This window comes from Periophthalmus magnuspinnatus, chromosome 12 (assembly GCF_009829125.3).
Source record: "Periophthalmus magnuspinnatus isolate fPerMag1 chromosome 12, fPerMag1.2.pri, whole genome shotgun sequence".
Classification (NCBI taxonomy): Eukaryota; Metazoa; Chordata; class Actinopteri; order Gobiiformes; family Gobiidae; genus Periophthalmus; species Periophthalmus magnuspinnatus.
The window spans coordinates 9,695,283-9,708,034 of NC_047137.1; the positions used below are offsets into that span (position 1 = coordinate 9,695,283).

A 12,752-nucleotide genomic window follows, 5' to 3' on the forward strand; every position below is an offset into this window, starting at 1 on the left:
CTATTTGCTGTCAACTTCCATTCCAAATAATACATCCCGAACAACAATGGCAGCAATAACGTGAACAATTTAAGACAATTTTCGCATTTTTTTAAATACTTTTACTTCTTGTCTGAACATGACCAGGCGGATATGACATACGTAGAGGTAATTCTGTAACTGTTACCAAGCAACCATAGTGTAAACAAGGGCTAAAACGTCATTGCACGATAGTTATGATTAGGTTAATTTATAAAAAAAAAAGATTGAATTTTTGTTTTTTGTTGACATATGTACTTAGAAATCAGAGGTACATTTTGCGTTTTTGTACTGATTAGTCCAACTTTTTTCCACAAAGTCTTCACTTAACTGAAGTAAAACTATGACAAATACTTTCTCCAGGTACTCTCCCACCACACCAAGTAATAATAGAAAAAGATTATAACCCACCATATGAACTTTAACATCAAGGACCTTTCTAACTTCAAACCATCCATGCGTAACTCGATGACTAAAGACATTTGATTTACTCCTCCTCGCCACCCGTGTACACCGTGAAGTAGATTAAGTTCTTGGGTGAGTCAGTGGGTTGCCAGATTACTGTAAAAATATGGTTTCCACGGCGCATTACCTCGAGAAGCTTATCCCATCTCCGAACTGCTACGGATGGTTATGCTGATCGATCTTGGTGACTCAACAAATTCTCCGCAGGCATTGACATTTCACGGCCTACTCCTCCAACTCGAATCGGGCTCACAACCTCCCGCTGTTCCCCACCCACGGACATGTTAGTGATACAAGGCAAGGCAGTTGAGCAATCTCTAAGAAACCAACATGCGTGCTTTTTTTTCTGCTATACTCTTAACACGTACGAGGGTAGAGCTGTGATTTGTGAAGCTTCGTGCACAAGTGGATTCATGGAAAGATTGTTTGACATGGCGTTAACCCTCGGAGCGTAGGTTTTTTTTTTAGATAGTGTCAGTGCATGACTTTAAGTGGGATTAATCGTGTGAGGCTATTTAAAGGTGCATTCTGTAACTTTTCTGGAGCAAGGCATGCCAACTACTTGACTCCATGGAGATGTAAGTGCTTATCTTGGAATTGTTTTAAAGGTAGTCATCTAGACAATGTCAAGACTTTTTTAATCCCTTCCAGAAGTCATTTTCCAGACTAAGGCATTAAACTTACCTATCGCCATGGAGACAAGAAAGAGATGCCACTAAGTTAAGTTACAGGTCAGATTTGTGAAAAGGCAACCCGGGTCTCAGTATGCACCTCTTGTATGTAGATCTAATGCTGGTTTAATTCCGTATTGGGGATATTTTTTTAGCCATCAATATCATCTCCATGGAGACAAGGTTCCAGTTTGTGTACTGCCCTTCTGAAAAGTTACAGATTACACCTGTAAGTCATGTAAAAAATATATTTCTCAGAACTTTTCAAATTGAAAATCATAATCTCAGTTGCTTTTTAGGAGGTATGTCATTTAATGAAGTCAGCAAATCCTGCAGTGTACTATCCCACATGGAGAATAAAGATTTCTTCAAGGGCTGCAAATATTAAGAAGTTAACTTTTTGCAGCATGACAACTGCCTGAAGCTATTGTTTAGCTTGAATTGTAAAACAAGAAAAACAAGCTCTTTCAATACAATAGCAGGTTTTATTTGACCAAAAACATGAATAGTTGGATACTTCTCAAGCGAGATAATCCTGACCAAGATCCCGGTTCTTTCCCCAGTACAGAGATCATGCATAAGCAGCTCTTGAGGTCAGAATAAGTCTGCTGTGTACTATTTAATTATAAAGCACGTTGTATCCGATAATCAGGAATTGCTCTGTTAGCATGCTAGTTGTTGTTAGCATCAATGTGACAGCAAAACTCAGTGCTGGCCTCTGAATGTTGTAACAAGTGCTTGTACATTTATTTCTCGTGAATAATTAGCATGCATAAGGTAAGTAAGGAATAACTTTGGATCACAGCAAAACATTTACAATGAATTAGTTCTGTTTTTCACGTTTTATAAAAAAAAACAAAAAACAACAACAAAAAAGCAGGTGTAGCATCTTTAACTCTACCATGCAATCGTATTTTGACTTTTCTTTAATTTTCTGTATCAATTATTGTATCAACCTTGTTCAAACTAATACATTTGGTAAAGGTGCATTATGGAACTTTTCTGTTCTTGTCTCCATGGATATGTTATTGATCTGCCAGAGATGTTACACACTATGGCATTAAACTTATCTTATAACTTGTACGAACGCATCAATCATTATAATAGAAATGCCAGATAGATACTACGGTTTACAGCCACAGCCAAAGAAATGACATCTCCACGGAGACAAGCCAGTAGCAAACCTCCACTAGAAAAACTGCATAGTACACCTTTAATTCATGTCACTTCCTTGCAAAACTATTGTGGAATGATTAGTATAGTTGACATACAGTAAATGTCGCTACACATCCTCACGAAGCGTTGCCAAGGTAATTGTGTTATCCTATGGCGCAAATGAAAAGCAAATAATCCGTCTTAATGTGGCCTAATCACATTTGCTATAATCATCATTAGCCTGGCCTTTGAAGTGGGGCCAGGAAGAAAAACGATTATAGAATCTGTTTGGATGGAGGTTGATGAAAGATTGTAATCAGGCTAAACAACAGCCCATGTATTCTGACACATCAAAGCTCGCTACCACCCACCATAGCCCGCGTATACCAAAAGTGACGTTCATTTGAGCTACTCATGCACAACAAGACCAATGTGTCACTGCTGATTGGGAGCGGTGATATCTGAGGTAAATACCGAGGCCATGTGCTGGGAGAAGTTGTGAGGTCTGGCATGGAGGAAGTTTTTGATATGGTTAGCTACACCCATGCATGTAATATGAGATCTGGAAATGGGCAGTTTTTTGGGGTTTTTTTTAGGTGTAGAGGCGGGATCTGACTCAGAGTGTGAGACAAAATTTTAATAGAAGTTATAGAACAAATGAAACAACTGATTCAGAACAGCAAGGAGTCGGCATGTAGCACTAATAACAGCAAACCTGATCGCGCAACACATGGATATGTTTTGCCATCCAAGTAGCTTCTTTAGTTCTAATAGGGCTTAAGTCATCTGTCTGAAGGGAGAAGCTAACTACACTGAAACGACCACACCCTAGTTGCTCTAAGGTGTGAACTATGACCTCAGTTAGATCACCCATTGGGGCAGAAATGAGTATGCAAACTATGATAGTTCACACCTTAGGTTAGTTCAATGGACTTAACTAATAAAACATACACCTTACTTTAAACAACTAGGGTGTGTTAGTTTCGGTGTAGTTAGCTTCTCCCTTCAGATTAACCTTTAAATCCACAGTGTACTTTTTAAGCAAATAATAGGCTAAAATAAAAGCTTTTTGGAATTATTTTAGTTGTGTTTACTGCATTGAAAAACACTCAAAATAAATACATAAACGTGTTCTTACTGTGGGCTTGCATCTCCACAAACCCGACTCTTATTTGGCCTCGTCCTGCTTGTTTCCATGGAGATGTTGTTCCTTCGGCTATAATATTACATAGTATGGTATCAAACGCGGAGATATGGAGTATAGTTTTTACTTTCACTTTCCATTGACTCATTAAGGTGAAGCGCCTCATCAAGAAAGTTACATACTGTACCTTTAACCCAGTGACTTTTAAAACCATGTCAAAACTGAAGAAGCCTCTTGGATGAGTGGTGAAACATGTTCTCTCTTAAAAAGCCCCCCATAGCAGCACATGCTTTCAACATTCCTTAATATTTTCCTCCTCTCCTTGCAGTCACACTACCTCACTCTTAGCTTAACCCAATTTCCCCACCTCCGTCCCGCTCACTTTCATGTCTCGTAATGTACCTCTCTGGGGTTTTTACACCCCAAAGCTAGACCACTTCATCAGGAGCAATGACGCCGCCGCGGTAACAGGCATTTTACAGCGCTGCAGATTCGGCTGATGTCCGTGGCACGTTAAGTTAGCGTGAAAAGGAGCTTGCTAGCGCTTTTGTGTGTGCGCGCTTTGGCAGACAGCAAGAGGGGAGCGTGTAATCGTCTCACCTGTCCATGCCGAGGAGTGATGGGCAGGTGGGGAGAATGGAAACCAGATGGAGAGGGCCCGGCTCGGAAAATGCGCGGAAAACACATTGCCTATGGGCTGCATACATTTATCTTTGGATATGCGGTTTGGGCAAAGCTGAGTTTGAGCAGAAAACAAAATGGCCAGAGGCGTTGGCCGTCTTGCCCCGAAAAAGTAAACTTCTTCAATATTTAGTCAGAGTGCAAGTTGCAGTGTTTGGTCTGTGTGGTATAAGCTATTACAAATTTGCAATTTTAAAGGGATACTTTGTAACTTCTCTGGTGGAGGGACTGCAGTGTACACTATTCTTGTGTCTGTGGAGATGCTATTCCTTTGCCTGGGATGTTCACAGCAAGGTATTCGTCTTATCTATCGCCATGAAGACAAGCAAGGGACGGCACTAGGCTAAGTTGCAAATCAGATCTGTGGGGAGGCAACACCACCCACTGAAAGAATGCATCTTCTTCAAGATATATGTTGTTTTTTTTTTGTTTTTTTTATTTAATGCAAAACAGACAAGCCAAGTGGTTATAAGACATATCAAGAGATAACATGGTTTGTAGACGTAACAGCCATTTACAATTGTATGTGACAAGTGTGCGTTGTGTGTGTGTGTGTGATATTTCCGTGATTTTGGAGGGGATAAGGTGGAGACGACAGAGGAAAGTGCTAGTACTAGTAATTTCTAAGTGAGAAAAAATTAAGATATAGAGAATGTCATGGAGAAAAAAAAAATACAACAATAAAAATAAAATAATAATAAATAAAATAAAATAAAATAAAATGAAAATAAATAAATACATAAATAAATAAAATATATATGCATATGTAATAAAAAAAATTATATCTTATTTTTTATTTATTCATTCTTTAAGATACTTTTAAGCAATAAAACATCTGTAATTCACTAAATAAAGGATGGGTACGTTTAATGCCAAACTGTAGAACATTCCAAGACATGCAGGTGACAGACTCCCCACTAGAAAAGTTACACAGTGCTCCTAAAAGGACTCCTGTTTTTTAATGTTTTAGTTACTGTGGTAATAGTGCTAATTACATGGAAATAGACCACATTTGTAATTGTATGTCATGATAATATGATAAATAACCCTGTCAAATTTTATATCGACTTAGCATTCAATTCATGACAGATAAGACAATCATTTTTGGGGGTCAGTATTTATTGTGTGTACTTTTTTTTGTACTAGTCGGGACATTTTGATAAATTCTTGCTGTGAGACTTGCCGTGTAAACACAATAACTACTTAAGTGCTGCATTCTGTCAATTTATTTTATGACAGCTCATATTTTTTAACAATATTGTACATTTAGAATACTTTTTGGGGATATTTCTGCTTTATGTTTCAATATTATCATGTATTGTCTATATTTACTCCAGCAATATGTCACACTTCAAAACGTGGTCTAATGGTCAATCCTAACCTATGAAAACTATGTGATTCACTAGGAAACATGTACTGTATTGTATTTTCTTGGTTATAATATAGACTGAAGGCTGCAAAGTGTATCTCTTGTTACCCTAGTTACCACACAACGCTATCCTCCATCCTAATATCAAGCTATCACTGTATTATAAATCGAATTGTATGTGTACATATCCAAACCAGGAGATAACTTTCAGAACAAGTAAACTTTCTTTTACACATTCACATAAGAAAAGATGTATAAACAGCATAATAATCATTCCTTTTTGTGTGTTATAGAGTGAAGAGGAGGTCTGTGCCAACATTTCATCTCATCAAAGGTAAGTTTTTCTTTCTTCCAATCGCATTCAGGTGATTCAGCCATATTGTTTTCTTGAAATATGTTGGATGAAAAGCTGGTTCACTATTCCCCCCGTCTATAAATGTGTTGTTTGGCTGCTGTTGATGGAGTTATTTATGTTGAAAGTTTCTTAAAGAACACATTTTATGCATTGAGTTGTTTTTGGGTTTTTTTGTTACTAGCTTTTAAACACGCTCTCGAGTACGTTTGCTTTGGCATCTTGGGTTGTAGAGGTAAAGAATCACTCATTATTTCACAGCTTCATTGCTCCCCATACTGTTATCTAGTACAGCTAAGGCAGCATGGGGAACACAGTTAAACTAGCGGATAACCAACATGTCCAGATACGTTGATGTAAAAACACAGAGTTGTAATGAATGTGATTTGACAACAGAAATGCTTAAAACAAGACTAGTGATGGTTTATGGATTTAAAAAGTGCATAGAGTCTCTATCTGTGACGCCACAATCCTGGGAAATTTCCAACAGTGTTTGCACCAGCATTACTGAACCGATTACTGAAACCAGCAGCAATGAGGCGAAATACAACTCCAGGTTTGTTTTTAATGTGGGAACAATGTTATAATATGATTAAAAGTTCAAAAAATGTTGTTCTTATCAGATAAAACATGACTAAGCCCATGTATACATGTACTATAAGTTGTCTAGTTGTTTTTACGCTAGCTATTTAGGCCTACAACAACGGACAAATACTATTATAGCTGGTAGACAATGCCATAGCTATAAAAAAGACAGCTTTCAGTCAATTGAAATCTATTTACTTCTGGGTTGTGGGAGTTGTTTGATATCTCCACGGCAACGGACAGGCCAGGTAAAAAGTAAAAGAAAACAGAATATTCTTGTTTTGCACTTTGGCTCCAAATGTTTTTTTGAAATTCCAGCAAAATTGTAGCTTGAGGCAGATTTTGTCCAGCTCCAGAAAGTTTTTTTTTTTTTTTTTCTTTAAATATTTACAGTTCTTGGGAGGATATTTTGCTGTTTATTGGCCAAGTGGATTAAGTATCTGTTGACAATCAAATAAATAATAATGTTTTCTCTGTGTTCGTGGCATGCCCTGAAGAAATCTAGATATAAAGTTTTTGGGTTTTTTTCTGTTTTTTCTTCAAGCACCAACGTTGCTAACCCATCCAACCTTGAATTTTGCTCGGCATCAACTACGCAACTAGACTTTTTCCTCATTCAAAAGATATATTTAGCTTTAAATTGTCAATCACTATGGGAACGGTCCTAGTTTTTCACCATTCTGAAACCCAGCGCAATGCTACGTTATAGAAAGTTTTGGTTTTGATTGATTGACATTGCCACCCTCTTCTTCTATATAAACGTGACCATTTATTTCAATCTATCTATCAATTTTCAATACTAAGGGATAGACTCGATACCCAAAACCGACAGAATGACAGTTTCAAAATTAAATCATAGTATTTTCTTTTATATCTGTGTAATCCCTCAGTCGTCCAGGTAGGTTCATAGTGGTCCATGTGTGTATACTACTCTATATGTCTTATACTTGTTCTGATACAGCTCAAGATCATTCTAAAGCTGTTCAGTTAAGGTCCATTCCTGCCCTGTGAATGTGACCCATGAAGCTCGATACAATGTGAGCCCCCTGCTTTACTTGTTTGGGTGCATGGTGGTCCGGTCTCCCCTCTGTCAGTAGCATGTCTTGCGTTTATCTGGTCACCGTGGCGACGTGCGTATGTCAGTAGAGGGCCGTGTGATGAGTGTGGGTGGTGGCGGGCGTTGAAAGGACCCCGGGATGGTGGATAGGATTCCTCTGCGCAGAAATGCTAGCCATGCACACCCTCGTTCATGTCAACAGGCTGACACCCACATGTCATGTACGCCCTCTATCTCCGCTGATATTCTGTATACGCTCTGGGTTAGTAGCTGGGCTGTAGTTAGGGATGGGAGGGAGGGGCCATCATAACTCATTGGTTTCCCCCACTATATTCCCTTGGAGGTTTAAAAGGATTGGAAGTGCAGAGAGCAGGCTTCTAGCGGCTCTAGGCGACTGCTGACAAACAGGTGTAATGCAAGGAAATCGCAGTCTTTTCACAGTAAGTGTAATTGGTTTTGTGCACAACGGTAGCCAGCAACTTCCAATCAGAAAGAAAGCAAGCAACGCCATTTCCACCGTAATGTAATGTCTATGAGGTTTTTGCCGAGTTGCGCTAAAATCAATAAATCCTGACAGATCAGGAGCTGCGGGAGGATGTCCCCGACAACATGTTAAACACTTTACAAATGCAAGGAACACTTCACCGCAGGACATGTCTGTGTTTACAAAGCTACCAGATATCTTTGTGTGTAGGTGCTAATGCTAATACTAAGTTTAATCAAGTCGAATGTATTTTTAAAGCACATTTAAAAACAGCCACAGCTGCCCAAAGTTCTGTACAAAGGCGATATAAAGTGCAATATTATAAGACAAAACATGCAAAAACACGAAAAAAACAATACAAATACAACACAATACAAGAGTCCCGCTCAGCTCGTGTTAAAAGCCAGTGCAAACAAATGAGTTTCCAACAAAGATGTAAAAATATTCAAAGATTGAGCTGTTAATACTGCTAATCCACAGGAGAAGATTGTTCTGAGTCTGAGACCAATTTTAATATTTAAATAATGCTACAGACTACAATCTACACCTACAAATAATCAGCTAGTCTTTAAAACAAATGAAATTATGTTGGCATGTTAGTTGAATGTTTTAATAGAAGTTGGCATTAGTATTGAGACACAAAGAAGTACCTTTCTAAAAGCAGAAGTATCCTTGGGTGAATTTTTTTTTTTTTTCGCATTTGTTTAGAGTGTTTAACATGTTGCAAGTGACATCCGCCCACAGCTCCCTGTCCACTGCCTGATCTGCCCGATGCAGTGGAAGTGGAAATGCCCATACCGACTGTCCCTCTGACTGGAAGAAGCCAGCTGCCGTTGTGCACACAGCCTAGTTGAGTTGCAAAATTCATCCCTTCCACTGAGGCCTTTAAAGTGCATGACAAGTTTTCATGTTTTTTTTTCTTCTAAATATGACTTGGTTTGGTGGGATCGCGCTTGTGGTAAATATCTATCATAGTTTTACATCAGTTAAGTGACAGTTTGTGAAGAAAAGTTGACAAGAAAATTACAAAAATACAGGAAGTAACAGATTTTTAAAGCAGAAAAACGGCATGAAAAACACAGGGACACTTCACGTAGAAGGAAAAAAAATTTTTCTGACAGTTTAAGCATTTATTTAATATTAATTTGTATTAGTCTAACCATAACTATCGTGCAATTTCCAGCCAAGATGTTAAACTTCACCACTTCTTATATGACATTTGTAAAGGGAGGTTTAAAGGCATCCGTAACTGTTTTGTTTTTTTATCTTTTTATTTTATTTTTTTGCTGTCTTAACATAATATAACACAATTACCGTATTTTTTCATAGTTTGGCCAGGGGTGCGACTTATACTCAGATGCGATTTATATGTGAAATGTTCTCTTCATTATTATGTATTGTTTGTCTGGTGTGACTTATACTCCGGTGCGACTTATACTTAATTTCCGCAGTGATTCAAAGTTTTTCCAACAGAATGACACTCATATGCCAGGTATGCCGTTATCTCCTCTGATTTTCTGTGTAGGGTCTGGGTTAGGCTCTGGACGCTATGGGAGGGGAGACTATGGGGCACACATGTCAACAGGGAGGACATGGGCCAAGGAGGGGGACACACACGGAGACACATATCCAGATTCCACAAAGTCCACCGCCATGCCTTCAGACTGGCAGCCCAGGAATCTAAAGTTACATACAAGGAAGTACAAGCTGCTGCTATGCTTTGAACATGACTGTGTGCGCGTGTGTGCATGTGTGTGTGCAGTTTTATTCAGCAAAGATAAAGGGTTGTGTAATGATTTTTAAGAAATGTGAACTGTTTTAATTGATATTCCCAAAAAAATAAACATTAAAGTTAAACTAAATATGGAAAATAAATGTACTACAATGCTGCCCACTAAACGTTTTTTAGATTTAAATTTTGATTTTCAATTTAAAAGGGCATTAAGCAGCTTTTGGTGTAGGATCTGCTCACTGCTTTTACCTGCAATGTTCCACAGGATGGCATTAATCTATGTTGTATTTATTTAATTAACAGGCGTTTTGTTGTTTCAAATACATACATAAAGACCAAGTCCATCCTAGTGGTGAGTGGAGTTGAGTCTCCACAGATCTGACCAGTAACTTGGTCTGGTGGCCTAACCTAAGTTAATACATAAGTTTAATGCAATATTGTGGATTATTCCAAGCAAGGCAATGACATCAAGCAGAGGGTGGACCCTTCATCAGAAAAGTTAGACACAAACACCTTTAAAATGGACGTGCATGTCAATTTGTTGATTAAAAAATAACAAAATATTACCACACAAATCGATTTTTGTGATTGAAGCACTGACACTAAAACTTTTTTTGTAGAAACAATAAAAATGCAATAAAATATGCATTTTACCCAATCTTTTTTCCACTTATTTGAACAATATGAAACAGTTCTAGAGGTCAAAATATGTCCATATGTAAAATATGTGCTGTCTGTATCTAATTAGAGAGTGTTTTATTTTCCCATAATCAGGAAGAGCATGCTAGTTGTTGTTCGATTTGCCATTACAGCACAGCAAAAGTGAACTTTTTCAAACATTTTAATATATCTCGTAATATTCTCACAGATCCGTGGTCATTTTATAATAATAATAATGTATTCCAGATGTTCAAAGCCACTTAAAATTACGTACATTATTCATTCACTCCACACTCGACGGTGGTAAACTACTATTATGCTGATGTCTGTCAATCTGCACCTCCGACCAACATCAACACTCACGCACACACCACTATCATACAAAGCGCACACACCACACTTGCACATAATCAGCACCGAACTTTGACTAAACTGGGACTAACCTCTGACCTAAACCTCGACTAAACCGGGATCAAACCAGGACTAGACCACGACCCAATCAAATCTCCTTCAGGACTAAACTGGACTAAAACCAGAATGAAACAAATGCGAGTGTGAACGCAGCATTAGCCTCCTCTCCTCTGTCCATATCCTCTCATATCCCAGCGCTATAGGATTACATACAGGGAAGTCTGCGCCTGCCAGAATGCTTTGAACACTAACCCAATGTGTACACACTTTAACTCCCTGACACAAATCTCCGGCAAAGTTTTCCCCGACCCATTTATTTAATTGAACGGGAGAAAGTCCACTTCCGATCTTGATGCGGAATGACAGACGATATTTGCATACCGTATTAGCAAATGTAAATTGTTGCTCGCTCAGCAGCTGGGCCAGATAAATTACAAGTGTTGAGGGCTTTTGCTTAAGGGTAACTGGGCTGTAGCTGAAGCGGGAGGGGCCACCATAACTCATTGGTTCCCCGCTAGATTCCCTTGGTGGTTTAAAAGGATTGGAAGTGCAGAAAGCGGTCTTCTAGCGGCTCTAGGCGACTGCTGACAAACAGGTGTAATGCAAGGAAATTACAGGGAAGGTCTTTTCGCAGTAGGTGTAATTGAGTTGAGTCGGAGAATTTATCCCCCCCACCCCATCGAGGCGTTTAAGACACAAGCGAGGCGCACTTTGAGTCATTTTGAGTAGACAGGTAAACAAGGGTGGGAGTCGTAAATATGGAGCGTTAGGAATAACTAGAACAGGTGTGGGAGAGAATGCAAGTCAGCGCTTCTTCTGCAATATACAAATTCTATCGCTACGCTGCTGAGGTCTTGTTTTAGGGGGAAAAAAAAGAAAAACATAAACAACAAAACAGGGGAAGAATGGTGCAGATCTTTAAAACGCAGATGCTCCTGTTGTAGGGAGTATTATACCACAACCTCGAATACCAATCTGATACCAATGAGTGTTGTATTAAGGCAAGGCAAGCTTATTTGTATAGCACAATTTGTACACAACGTAATTCAAAGTGCTTTACAGAATAAGAAAGACATCACAGTCATAATGCAACAAAGACGCAATTAAGACACAAACTCTTCTATAAAGAATTGCACCTTGGCTTTATTACTTACCCCAAAGATAATGAACTGTGTGAACTGATCTAGAAATCAAATACAAGTGCAGATAATCTAAAATTTAGATTTAAAAATGAGTGGGCTGTTGTCCCCTAAACAGCCTGTTTTTTGTTTTTTTTGTTTTTTTAAATTAATATATATTTGTTTTTGTACTTTTTGATACCTACACCAGTATCGATATTTGGCATCCATCCACCTATCACTATTCCATTATAAGCATAAACTCTATAAAGAAGTGAACTAAGTGAGTGTGACGTCACCCATAGCGTCCGGCTCCAGTCAAATGAGCAGTTATTGGGGCAAATTTGGAGTCGAGTTTCATATTTGGTACTACAACCGTGAGTATCATAGCAACCACAGACCCATTCTGGATTGAGGCTGTTGAAGGTAACTCCCCTTCCTGCCCACACTGCTGGTTTAGCGGGGAGCAGGCTCTTAGCAACGCTGTCAATCAAACCTGTTGCTAATGCTAGCAGGAGCAACTTAGGGGAAAGAAATCGCCTGATCATACCTTGACTTACAGGCGCAATGGCGAAATAAAAACACCAGGATCATGTCGAGCAGGTTAAAACGAACATTTTAAGACCAAGACAAGTCACAATTTTTCAGTGTAAAGTGCACTCACGATCACTTCCTATTTGGAACTCAGCGGCTAGCACATTAGCTAGTTCCATCTCTATATCCAGTCTATAATTATAAGCCATTGTTCTCTATTACACATTTCTATCATTTTCAGTTTCCCCATGTGCTTCATAGTTTTGATTTTGTTGACTCTTCTTTTCTCCACCCACACGTACAAACACGATATCAC

At 38.6% G+C, this 12,752-nt stretch overlaps 1 protein-coding gene across 2 annotated transcripts in view; it reads left to right on the forward strand.

Annotated features, from left to right (window-relative positions):
* Nucleotides 1–12,752, forward strand: part of cntfr (ciliary neurotrophic factor receptor) — a 482,053-nt gene that overhangs the window by 139,487 nt on the left and 329,814 nt on the right. The window contains exon 2 of one of the 2 annotated variants that reach the window (XM_055225685.1): nt 5,799–5,837. The gene's annotated coding sequence lies outside the window, so the exon portion shown is untranslated. Of the gene's footprint in view, nt 1–5,796; nt 5,838–12,752 lie in introns of both variants that reach the window. The other variant, XM_033976220.2, reaches the window with a different exon arrangement.